This window comes from Lycium ferocissimum, chromosome 4 (assembly GCF_029784015.1).
Source record: "Lycium ferocissimum isolate CSIRO_LF1 chromosome 4, AGI_CSIRO_Lferr_CH_V1, whole genome shotgun sequence".
Lineage (NCBI taxonomy): Eukaryota > Viridiplantae > Streptophyta > Magnoliopsida > Solanales > Solanaceae > Lycium > Lycium ferocissimum.
Window position 1 is genome coordinate 43,295,349 of NC_081345.1, and position 12,803 is coordinate 43,308,151.

The 12,803-nt window shown below is 39.1% G+C and overlaps 1 pseudogene; it reads right to left on the bottom strand.

The window, feature by feature from the left end:
• Nucleotides 1-301: 301 nt before the first annotated feature.
• LOC132054074 (ATP-dependent RNA helicase DEAH13-like) lies at nucleotides 302-10,074 on the bottom strand (annotated as a pseudogene).
• Between the last annotated feature and the right edge of the window lie 2,729 nt (nucleotides 10,075-12,803).

The window sequence follows — 12,803 nt, forward strand, 5'->3', positions numbered from 1 at the left end:
GAAGCATCTAGTATTGCAGCTTTGGTTCCACCCATGATGGCAGCTGAACCAGTTGCCTAAGGGAAGACGGGCTACTCTACAGGAAATTTCTTGTAAACATTTTCCATAATCAGAAGTACCAAAGTTTGACTACATATAACCAATGGGGATAAGAAGCAATGCCCATACCCATCAAAATAAAAGGCAAATTTAATCACACTTGAGAAACAAGACCACATGCAGCCATACGCTTACTAAACACGTTAAAAAGCTCATGAAAGATGGATAAAGTTGTAAACGTTAAAACCATGTATTGTTGCGTTCAGCTTCTATTATTGTATGGATGCCTAGAGTGTATCAACGTATTATTTGTGCGGTTGTTGCATCCAAATCGAAAATCAAGTTCCTTGATTCCAAATTTGATATCATCTTCTAACTGCAAATACCAAAAATCTAACAGATAATGTAAACTAGTGCCTTCATGAAACAGATTACTGTAATAAGGAAAAAGGAACCAAAAAAGACTTAATATATACAAGAAACATCTAAGGAAATTTGCTACCTCATTCCTTGCATGCAGTACCCAGTCTACTAAAAATCAAGAAAGGCAGAAAATTCTACCTGGCATTATTTCAGTTGGTCCTTAATCATAGTGAGCAAAAATATTACTTAAAATAAGAAATGACTAAAAAACTCTTTGCCCGGAGTGAATGTGAGAAGACGATTATCCTTTTTGGTCAAACACATGACGATCCAAAACCAAACATCTAATGACCTAAACAGCAAGGAAAGGGATGGCAGGAGACTAGCATTACCTCCCACTGTGGCATGAGGCTGCCAAGCAAGGAACTAGCGAATACTGCCACCTGGCTGATATCATCTTTGATTCGCAAACTATGCAGCAGGAGCTTCTCTATGCAGAGGGAGCTTCCATAGATGAGGACCAAAAGTTGGACTCACCCAACAGAGGACCTGGTCATTCAGTGGGTCATAATAAGGTTTTGGATCTGAGAGAGGCGCATAAAAACTGCATAGTGATGGGGCATACTTAATGAGCCAATTTTCTTTCCCACTAGTCGCTCCTTGGATATATGGCCCTCTTGTATGCAGTAGTTCAGTGTAGACTAAATATTGTGGAGCAGATTTAGAAATAGATGACCTTCGATGGAGGAATATGATTTCTTTAACCAAGCAAGCCTGATATTGAACTGCATGAACTTTACTGTCAGATTCCGATAAAGGATGAAACATCCTTAATGAGTCTAGCAACCCTGTCAGCCCAGCCAGCACAAATAGCTTGGCCCAAAATCTCCTCCTCATTCAGTTGAAGAGGGCATTTGTTTGAAGGAATCCTCCAAGCACATTCTACATCTTCCAAAGTTCCATGAGGCCATGATAAATTTTGCTGTGAATCACATGATTTGGAGTTAAAAACGAGATGAATGAGTTGCTTCCTCAATTTGGACATTTCCTCCATTGTTTTAACATGTAACATGTTGTCTTTGTAGAATTCCAGTGGTTTATCAGAAAGTTCAAAACATTGTAGAGCATATGCCACGGTCAAAACATCACTGGTGGGGTTTGAAAATTTTGCACGAGACACTCTAGCAGTTTCTTTCAGCTTTTTTATCCTCATTCTTTCCTCTTTCCCTAAGACTCTCACTTTCTACTGAGCCTGGTTCCTCATCCAGTTTCAAGCCATCTAGATCTTTATGCTTACCTTCAAACTCCATAAGGAAATGATTTGACAAGCTCGAAGCTGCAGCTGATGCAACTGCATAAGCCAAGACTGTGTTTGCGCGAGAATAATCTTTCACCTTTTGCATATTTTGGATTACTGTAAGGAGCATACGGGAGTGGCGAGGACTCATTGGATATTGTGCCATGGCCTTCCCTAGAGGTGTCAGCCTTCCATTGCTATCAAGTGCTTCAAGAACCTTTAAGCAACGCTCTGCTTCAACTAAGGCAATTGGCTCAGGAGGAGTGGGGAAAGGGAAGTTACCAACCTGAAATAGCAGTGGATACATATCAATGGTGGTAATCTACAAATACCAAGAGAAATAACATGCAGAATCACCAAGAAAGAAATCCTCAACCAGCTTGAGATAAGCAAGTAAAATGACCAATGAGTGATTTTATACTTTTTGATAGGGGTGGGGATGAGCATGTCGACCAGCCGATAGTTTTTCAATCTATGAATTTTTTTTCGTTTGGGTCAGGGGGTGGGGGGAAGGGGAAAGGGAAGGGGAGAGCCTGACAGTAGTTAGACAGCTTAGATAACTCCTCAAAGGGCTACTTCTCACTCTGTTTTGGGACCCACAAGACTGTTTCCAACCTATGGGACTCCAGGCGAAGATGTTAAAGTCAGTAAGACACATCTTCAATGCTGGTGACTTTGGCAAATACTCAAAATAATGACACTTCAGCCAAGTGATGGAACATAGAAGAGAATAGTCTATTTCAAAAAAGATACTTGCCTTATCAATATGCATGGACTTCAGAATTAGGACAACCCCATCAACTGGTACTTCCAATATTTCTGCATTTCAGAAGTCACAGAACAGGTCATTGAAGACTGCAGAAGAATAAAGCCGATAACAGTGCCCAGGACCTGTTCTTCCTGCCCTTCCTGCACACTCAGCAGCTGAAGCCTTACTTATAAATTGTATTTCATATGCTTCCATACCGTTAGAAGAGTTATACTTTTTGACCTTTTCTCTGCCTGTGTCAACCACATATTTTATACCAGGAATGGTCAATGAGGTTTCAGCCACATTAGTGGCAACAACAACTAGGCGTTCTCCTTCCTTGACCTCTTCAAACACACGAAGCTGTGCAGATGCCGGAAGCACAGCATAAAGAGGTCGAACACACATCGGACCAGCACATGTTCCATTAGCCCCAATCCTAACCTTGCTTAACAGAGGTTCAGATTCAATTGAGGCTGCCCCTTCTTCAGTGATAGGAACAAGCTCCTTCCTGCAGGAATCAGGTTCTGATGTCCTTTTACGGGCCAAAGCTTCAAAAGCAGCCTTCAGTGAGGTAAGGCTTCCCTCCTCACCTAAGACATCTAACTTACCATCAGAGCTTGGAGACTTCTGGTTTAGCAGCCCTGCATTTCTCTATAAACATCGAAATCACTATCATCTGCTGAATCATAGGAACTTTCTGAGTCATCTTCATAAGATTCACCATGATCCTCATAATAAGAATTAAAGCATTCAGTTATCTCATTTACAGAACTCCTTTCAACATCAAATGCGTCACTAATCTCCTTGTCAACCTTCTCCCTGATGGTATTCCCTTCAGATACCAAAGATAGCTTATTATCCTCTTTGGAACTCCTCAACTATCTCCTTGGAAGCTTTCCGCAGCTTCTGACACGAGTACTCAACTTCCCTTTGCCCTGTCACAAACACAAGTATACCACCAGGTGGCAATCTCTTGTGAATTGACAATATCTTTTTATACGATTGGCCAACATAGTCCACCATCTCAGTTCTCTTAGAAAAATGAATGGCCACTGGGTATTGGCGAGTGGGGACTTCCATTACTGGAGGAGGATCATGGAAAAATTTTCTGCCAGATATAAAGTCCTCAACTCGAAGTGTAGCACTCATCAGCACAAGTTTCAGTGGATAAACTCTCTCTTCAGGGCTTATCGTTTGTCCTGAAAGAAGCTTCTTCTGTTGCTCCTCATATTCTTTCTACAAAATCCGCAGAGACTAGTAGTCAAATTAGTAAAAAGGGGGACAGAGAGAGAGAGAAATAAAAAGGGGGACACAGAGAGAGAGAGAGAGAGAGAGAGCAGGAGAGAAACAAGGAGAACAGGAGTCTTAGATTAACCACTAATATTTTTTAGGCCACCCAAGAATAATGAAATGGCAACCGACTGCATGGAGATAGAAAACTATTTTCTCACCTGACACTCTCTTATTATACGAGAAAGCATACCGATTAGTATATCGGTATTCAAGCTCCTCTCATGAGCCTCATCCAAGATTAAGATCGAGTAACGCCTTAAAAGAAAATCATTCTGCATAAAAAGTGGAGGGTCCGGCAGAAAATATCATTGTAAGAAGATTAAAACTTGCTTAACCAAATAAAAATTCAAGAAAACTAACAGCAGGATTCAAACTGCTCAAAGGATACAGTGAGACGACAGCAACAACAAAATTTTTGCAGTCGCATCAGTTTTCAGTTTTCCCTTGATGTATAATGAGGGATTAGGGGGAACCTGCCTTTCAAAGACAACCCTAACATGCCAGTTTCTAAGACAAGTAAGATGAGTGATACATTTTGGTACTGCTACAAATAGCAAATATTTATGTCATTCATTCCCTATCTCCCTCTAATAAACAAATAGAGATAACCTTACAAGTCCGATCCTTTGCGCATACCCTTTTTAAATTATTTTAAGTCCATATGACTTCAGAAGAATCGATCTTTATGAATCAAGTAACATCCAAATAAAGGGTGCATTGCCTCTTTGAGTGAAGAAGAGAGACCTTGCGTAGACACTCTTGAGCCGTGTTCGTGGCCCTAGGTTAATCGTTATTTCATTTCACCTATTGTTTGTCCTAACTCCATAGAGCATATGCCAAAATTCATAAAATTATTTACCTGTCAAAAAGTAACTCAAACATATACCAGTTTAAGTATTAGAATTTTAACTTATATCTGAAAAGCAAAGTCGACAATGCGTGTGTTTAATATTTGATGCTCACAAAGCACAGATTGACAGAGAATTAAAAAAAGCCATCTACAATGGACAAAATTTTGCAACAACAACATACCCAGAGGAATCCCACAATGTGGGGTCTGGGGAGGGTAAAGTGTACGCAGACCTTACCCCCATCTTGGAAGGTAGGGAGGCTGTTTTCGAAAGACCCTCGGCTCAAGAGAAAACAAGACAAAAGAGTCAGATAGGGACAAACATATCAAAGCAATGCAAAAATGAAAAATAACAAGAGCTTCGAAAGTCATGATAAAACAGCTTCAAAAGACAAGACCCAACAAATATAAGCAAAAATCAAAGGGCAATAAACGATAGAGCAAAACTACAACTACTAGTGCGAAAGAAAAGGTGAGACTACCTACTAGTCTTCTATCCTAATCTGAGTCCTCCACAACCTCCTATCTGAGGTCATGTCCTGTTTAATCACCCCTCCCTAATACTTTTTTGGCCTACCTCTACCTCTCCTGAAACAGTCCATAGCCAACCTCACACACCTCCGCACTGGGGCATCTGTGTCTCTCCTCTTCACATGCTCAAACCATCTCAGCCTCGCTTCCCGCATCTTGTCCTCCACCGATGCCACTCCCACCTTGTCCCGGGTGTCTTCATTCCTAATCCTATCTCTCCTAATGTGCCCACACATCCACCGCAGCATTCTCATTTCTGCGACTTTCATCTTCTGCACATGAGAGTTCTTGACTTGCCAACACGTTGCCCCGTACAACAAAGCCGGTCTAACCACCACTTTGTAGAACTTGCCCTAAGTTTTGGTGGCACTTTCTTGTCACACATTACTCCGGAAGCGAGCCTCCATTTCATCCACCCCGCACCAATACGATGTGTGACATCATCGTCGATATCCCCATTTCCTTGTATAATAGACCCAAGATACTTGAAAATTCCTTTCTTTTGGATGACCTGGTTACCAAGCCTCACTTCCACGTCAGCCTCATGAGGTACGCCACTGAACCTGCACTCCAAGTACCCTGTCTTGGTCCTACTCAACTTGAATCCTTTAGACTCCAACGTCTGTCTCCAACCCTCTAGCTTAGCGTTAACTCTGCTACGAGTCACGTCAAACAAGACTATGTCATCCACGAACAACATACACCATGGCACCTCACCTTGAATTTGTCGCGTCAATCCATCCATCACCAAGACAAATAAAAACGGGATAAGAGCTGATCCCTGATGCAAACCCATCAGAATTGGGAAGTGATTCGAGTCTCCTCCTACTATCCTTACCCTGGTCTTGGTTTTATCATACATGTGTGATCACTCTAATGTACGCCACAGGTACAACTTTAGCCTCCAAGCATCTCTAGGTCGATGAATACCATGTTCAAGTCCCTCTTCCGCTCCCTATACTGCTCCACCAATCTCCTAACAATATGAATGGCTTCGCAGAGAGAATACCGGCATGAATCCGAACTGGTTCTCTGAAATAGACACTCCTCTCCTCACCCTCATCTCTACCACCCTTTCCCACGCTTTCAGTGCGGCTTAGCAGCCTGATACCTCTATAGTTGTTGCAACTTTCAACGACGCCCTTGTTCTTGTACAAAGGAATCATCGTACTCCACCTCCATTCTTCTAGCATCTTAGCCGTCTTAAAAATGACATTAAACAACCCGCCCCCACTCCAAGCCCCCGCCCTCGCCCGCACTCTTCCAAAATTCCCCAGGGATCTCGTCAGGTCCGGTCGCTCTTCCCCTGCGCATCCTACGAACAACACCCTTAACCTCATCAACCCTTATACTCCTACAATATCCAAAATCGCGACGCCTCTTAGAGTGCTCCAAATCTCCCAACACAATGTCTCTGTCCCCTTCTTCGTTCAAGAGTTTATGGAATTTTGCATGGATTGAAAATCTTATGTAATGTGACATTGCCCCTACGAAACAAGTAGCTTCATTCAGGAGAGAGACCAAATACAATTGGAACCTTAATCCTTTCCTTCTAATGACACAAAAAGGATAATTTAATACATATACACGCCTACTGTTTATAGGAAAGCATGACGGAGTAGTTGAGATTTGGTTTTATGTCCTTCTGTGAATTGTTCAAATAAATTCAAATAATTTCGAAGTGTACATGTTAGGTTTTTATTCAACATTATTCGATTTAATGTGCAAACTGCAAAAATGTCTAGGTACCCTTAATCATTATTTCTCTTAAAGATAATTACATTAATAATCTTGTGATGAGACCTCACAACCTGCAACACAATACTCATCTCACTGCAGAAGGTTAAAAACAAGAACAGTGGGATTATAGTTGCATTCATTAGACATGCTTTGAACTGCATCCCCGTTTTATAATTGATCCCGCTTCTGAACTTCGTGTGGGATTATAGTTGCATTCATAGACATGCTTTGAACTGCATCCCGATTTTACAATTGATCCCGCTTCTGAACTTCGCTTGGCAATTAAACTGGTTATCACTGTCTCTCCATGTTATCTCAACTACCAAAGAAGCCACTCATCCAAAAATTAACTTCTAGACAGAAGCCCATAGTGCTAGGATTTTCCATTATTGGATTAAAAATGGATCTGAATTGAGAGGAATGGAGATAGTGGATTAATATAGCCAAATGGAGATAGTGGATTAATAGAGCAAACTCCAGCTAGTTAGAAATTGAGGCATAGTTGATTGATTGAAACGTCTCCGTGGCTTCTTTGAAAGTAAAATTTAAAAGGTTTCGATTCTTTCACTATTTACGGAATTGCCCTAATTTTCTTAACCTTATCTTAAAAGATTTAGAACTGAAACGTTATAGAGCTGGGGACAATATCTGCAAAAGGATGATAGTTTTTTTTTTTTTTATATTGGTAACAACTGGGATTGATAACACCAGGGCAGTGCAAAAGGATGATAGTGACGACACAATACACAGCACTTAAAAAGGTACGGACGAAGATTTCAACTCACCTAAATACTAATGCTGAAATCTTACCTGCAGTTCCCGAAGCAAAATTCCATCAGTCATGAACTTTCTGGAACAATTGTCTCCTATCCTCCTGTCATGTCTTACTTGGAAACCAACCTCTTTTCCAAGTCGAAGACCAAGCTCAAACGCCACTCGCTTGGCAGTTGCAAGTACCGCAACACGGCGTGGTTGAGTCACACCAATAATACCACCACGACCATTGGAGAGATTTGAACCATAGCCAGCTTCATAAAGGAACTGAAAGATCCCAAACAAAAAGCAAGAGATAAAACCACTAAAACAGACTGCAAATTAAGGAGGAAAAAAGTTTACTACTCTATATCACCAATTGAAGGAAAAGGAAGCATCTATAGAACAACAAAATATCTCACCTGTGGAACTTGGGTTGTCCAACCACAACCGGTCTCACCACAAACTATTACACAAGTGTTGTCATTTCTAGCTTCCATTATCTCCTGCTCCATCATGACTATCGGCAGATCGCTCCTATTATTTTCAACCTCCTTTGGTCTTGAGACATGCACCACAGTTGGAGTTATTAAAGCTCTTTGAGGAAGGCAGTTAGCTGAGTTGCTACTATTGCTCAGACTGGCATTTTGAACAGCCTTGGTACCATCCTGCTCAATATAAAGAACCCACACCGAACAAGGATGGAATGCATATGAGAGAGCCTTAACGAAAATTAGGTACTGCATATATGGTTATCACAAACTAAAAGGGTGTATAAAGAGAGACTTAAGCAATACCGTTGATTTCCTCCTCTCTTCATTATGACCATCATAAACGGAAAGGCGATTTTGCTGATAATCTGACTTTAAACATTCTGCAGTTCTATCCTCTTCTTGCTCTCACTTTGCACAGAAGCACCTCTACCGCATGGTAAAAGTCCACTCTGACAAGTCAACTCTTCAGGAGACCCTGGTGTGATGGGTGCATAAAAGTCCACTCTGACAAGTCAACTCTTCAGGAGACCTTGGTGTGATGGGTGCATAACTTGGGACTTCACTTTCTCCTATGGAGGACTGCAAAAGATTGCTATTGACTATTGGACTTGACTGCATTTCTTCAGAATCATGCAATACATCACGAGATCGGTCGTCGGCAGTCCTCTTCTTGACTGGTCGATCCCTATGTGGCACATCTAACCCTGCCCTAGAAAACTGCACTTCTCTTCTACGCTTTTCTTGGCTTGTTTCACCCTACCACATTACAGGACATGCTTTTAGAGGTAATGTCTATCAGTCAGATATAAAAGTAAAATTGAGATGGTATACACAAACCTGACCCAAGTTCCTTGAAGACCACATAAGTGAATAAAGATCATCTTGGATCTGGTGCTTCCTGAAATGTGAATTATTATCATTTTCGGGAAAATATTCTTAAAGTGAAAAGCTGTAGTTCTTACTTCAAGGTCTTAATGCTTTCTGCTAAAAGGATTGCCTTCTCTTTGTCTTCCTACATTTGTCAAGACTGAATTAGTCGAAGTCCAAAATATAGATGAAATAAGAGAACAATGAACTTTCCTGGACGGACTTACCTCGAGTTTCTTCAACTTTTTTTCTGCGATTGGCTTAGCTTAATATTATTCTTCGGTCTAAGCTTTTTCAACACCTGATCAAATATATTAAAGCAAACAGTCATCTGCAAAGACTGATTACATGTACTTAGAAGATATTGATTTTCTATTTATACCTGTTCCTTTTCTTTCTTCTTCTTTTTCTTTTCCGGCAATATAATTGCATTGCTGTCTTGATCATTCAGGCTATTAAGAGAAGAAGAATCAACATATTTACAGTGAATAACCACAAAAGGCTTTTAAACCCACATTCTCAACTGAAAATAGAAAAAACAATAGTTTCAGCAGCAAAATAAGCACGAAATCGATTACCTCCAGATGTCTGCATCTGCACTAGGCTCCATTGTCACGATCAAACAATAATATTCTTGCAGCCGGACAGTAATTTCAAGTGAAGCAAATTGTAGTAATAACTTAGCTGTGTTCTAAAATTCTAAATTTTCTCAGGCTGTAAAAGGAAAAAAAGAAAAGGTAAATGGTGGTATCCAAATTCAGTATAAAAAGGTGTAATTACAACTGCCAATGAGAAAATCTTCGGTTTGTTGCCAATTCATCTCCTTGGGCTATATATATATATATATATGTATATATATCATTCGCTAAAGCCTTATACCACAAAAAATAATTCATTACAGAAGAAGGAGTAGGTATAATTAAAGACGGACAGCAAGGGCGGATGTACTCACAGTGTATACTGATACTAACTTGTATCCCGGTCTGTCACAAATGCGGAATGAGTTAGTGATACTCTGCTTTTTCCACTGACAGACACAAAACCATTTGAAGAAGGCATACCACAAGTATTTGGCCGTTTTCTTTCCTTTCTTTCTAATAAATACTTGTCCCGGCCTAATATATTCATTATTTCAAAGCCCAAAGAGAGAGAGAGAGAAAAAAAAAATGGTTTCCCAATCGACCCCACTCTTTTTTTAGGGACATAATCAAATGTTTGTATTGGGACCTCACAATGGCTAACATATTTTTTTGGTGCGAAAGATGTAACTTAATGTTCAGATCAAATAAATCGACCAAAACGATATTTACTCAGTTTTTTTGTCAATTGATTTGCATTCATTATTTTAATTTTTAATAATTTTATCAACAATTTTTCATTTTCATAAACAATTTCATACAAAATTACCAAAATATAAATTCTTCTACGGTCATTCTTAGCATTAAAAGATAATATTTGGGATTTTTACAACTTACCCACCTAAAAATTAACCCACAAAAAAAAAACCTTGCAAAGTTCGTGCATGTTGTAGTTGAAAAATTCATATACAACATGATATGAACTATCATGGGTGTTTCCTCCTCCTTTAAATTAGACTTACCAGGTGACTCTCACAAAATCAGTATCCATCCGCATGATAATGAAAAGATATCATTCAAACCCATGAATACGAATTCGTTGTAGTGTCTACATCCACATTTCAAGCCACCATGAACCATTTTCAAGCCTTCCTCCTCTGCTTTCTCCTTGTTTTCTATCCAGACTTGGCAAGACCGTTTTCATCAGTCACTATTTTTTTTCCGATCAGAACATTTTTTGTTGCTAAGTGTTCCAAAATGTCAATTTGAGTGCTTATATGTTCATGTTATCTCTTTCAAGGAATTACAAGTTGTTCCTGAAAATTAAGGCTACTGAATCATGCCCCTCACCCTTTTTTGTGAAGGGATATTAATGGTTTTCAAAAAACCGCGAAACCGACGAACCGTCCGTACCGAATCATTTTTACGTTATTTTTAATTATGTGTAAAATATATTCTATATATTAAATTTAAATATAATAAAATATTAAAATTTTCGCCGCGGGTTGGGATGATGAAAACACTACAAGCCGACAATATAATTAGCACCTAAAGTTTCAACACTGAAACCTCGTAGTAACTAGCTTGTAAGCTACAAGCTATTCCAAATGATCTTGGATAGAAAGCTACAAAGTATTTGATTTCTTTCCTCTTGTATGATTTCAAATTTATCTCATTGGATACTTAATCTTAGCAGACTCCGTTCTTGAGTGCCATCTTGATTGACTTTTGCTTCCTCTTGCGATCTAAATTATATTTTTGGTCTTTGCTTAACATTATTTTACACTATCGTAAAATAGTGGGATCAATATTTATTCTTGTCGTCATTCATATTTTCTTGATTCATCATCCTTTAAATAGTAAAAATGTCTAGAGAGTTTTTGCCAAAGTCCTATAGAAGTATGCATGATATCGTGTTTTTAACTTTTACTAGTGACTATAACATGATATTCTTTTTCTAAAAGAAAATCAAAAATTATCGAACCGTACCGAAGAGAAATTGAGATGATGGGACGGTTTCCAAAACTCTAATTTTGGTTCTACAAAATCATATAACAGAAAAATTAATATGATATAAATTTTATAAAATAACCGTCCGAACCGTACCATTGACACTCTGAAGTATATTTGTGGCTTATTGGGCCGTACAGGCTACTATTGTCAATTTATTAAAAGTTTGCCCAGCTCGCTTCACTTCCAACCGATCTTTTAGATAATTAAGGACACTTTTCCCTGGTCTAATGTAGAGGTTGCCGCATTTCTCAAGTTAAAAAAACGCTTAGCTTTGGCCTCGTTCTATATGTCCACCAAACTTCAACATTTTTTTTTATGGAAACTGATGTGTCGGCCTATCGGGTAGTGGCATTGGGATTGTTATTCTCAGGACGGCTATATAGTTGCCTCGTTCGGTAAAATGGCTCGTCGTGTGCTAGTTGCCTTTACTTATTATAGGAAAATGTTTGCAATCACTCACGTTGTTTAGAAATGGAAACAGTACCTTAGGGACCGTAAGTGTCTTAATCGTGAACCCATTATATCTGCAAACTTCCATTTGCAAACCAAATCTTTGTACACTTTATTAAATTAATTAAACAGCAGTTGCAACTACTTTTATTACGAACCTACTTGGCTTTTAAAACTTGTTGTATCATTTAGGTTGGATAAGGTTTACTAGTGCAGCACTCATATCATCTAATTTACTAGGGTTCATTACATTATCTAATACATATTCCTAATGATAAAGATTTACATATTCCTAATTATAAAGATCACTGTTTACCCTAAAAACAGTAAAATTAAATTTATAAGTGGTTTATAGGATATGCGGCTAGATTAGTAAGTTATGTACAATAATAGTATGCAATAACAAACGTTATATTGATGAAATAAGAGAAAGAACAGCCCAAGAAATCGAAATGAAGACTCTGAGAATTTGGTCCGATTTTGAGATAGCTTCTCTGACCCGAGCCAATCAATAAGAAAACTCCTTTCTCTCTTTTTCAGGTTACAAGTATATGAATATTCAGAAAAGGCTAGCCCTAAAATGAAGGGGGTACATCCCTATTTATAGTTAAAAATAGATGGGCCTTAGTACAATCTAAAAAAAACCTTTTAAGAAAACCCTAAAATGGATAAGACGGCGCCCGTACGGATGTCAGAGATCCCGTACGAATGTCAGCGCAAATGACGGGGCGGTTAGGCGACGTGTAAACTGGCTTGTAATGGATACTCCGAACCTATGCTGAGT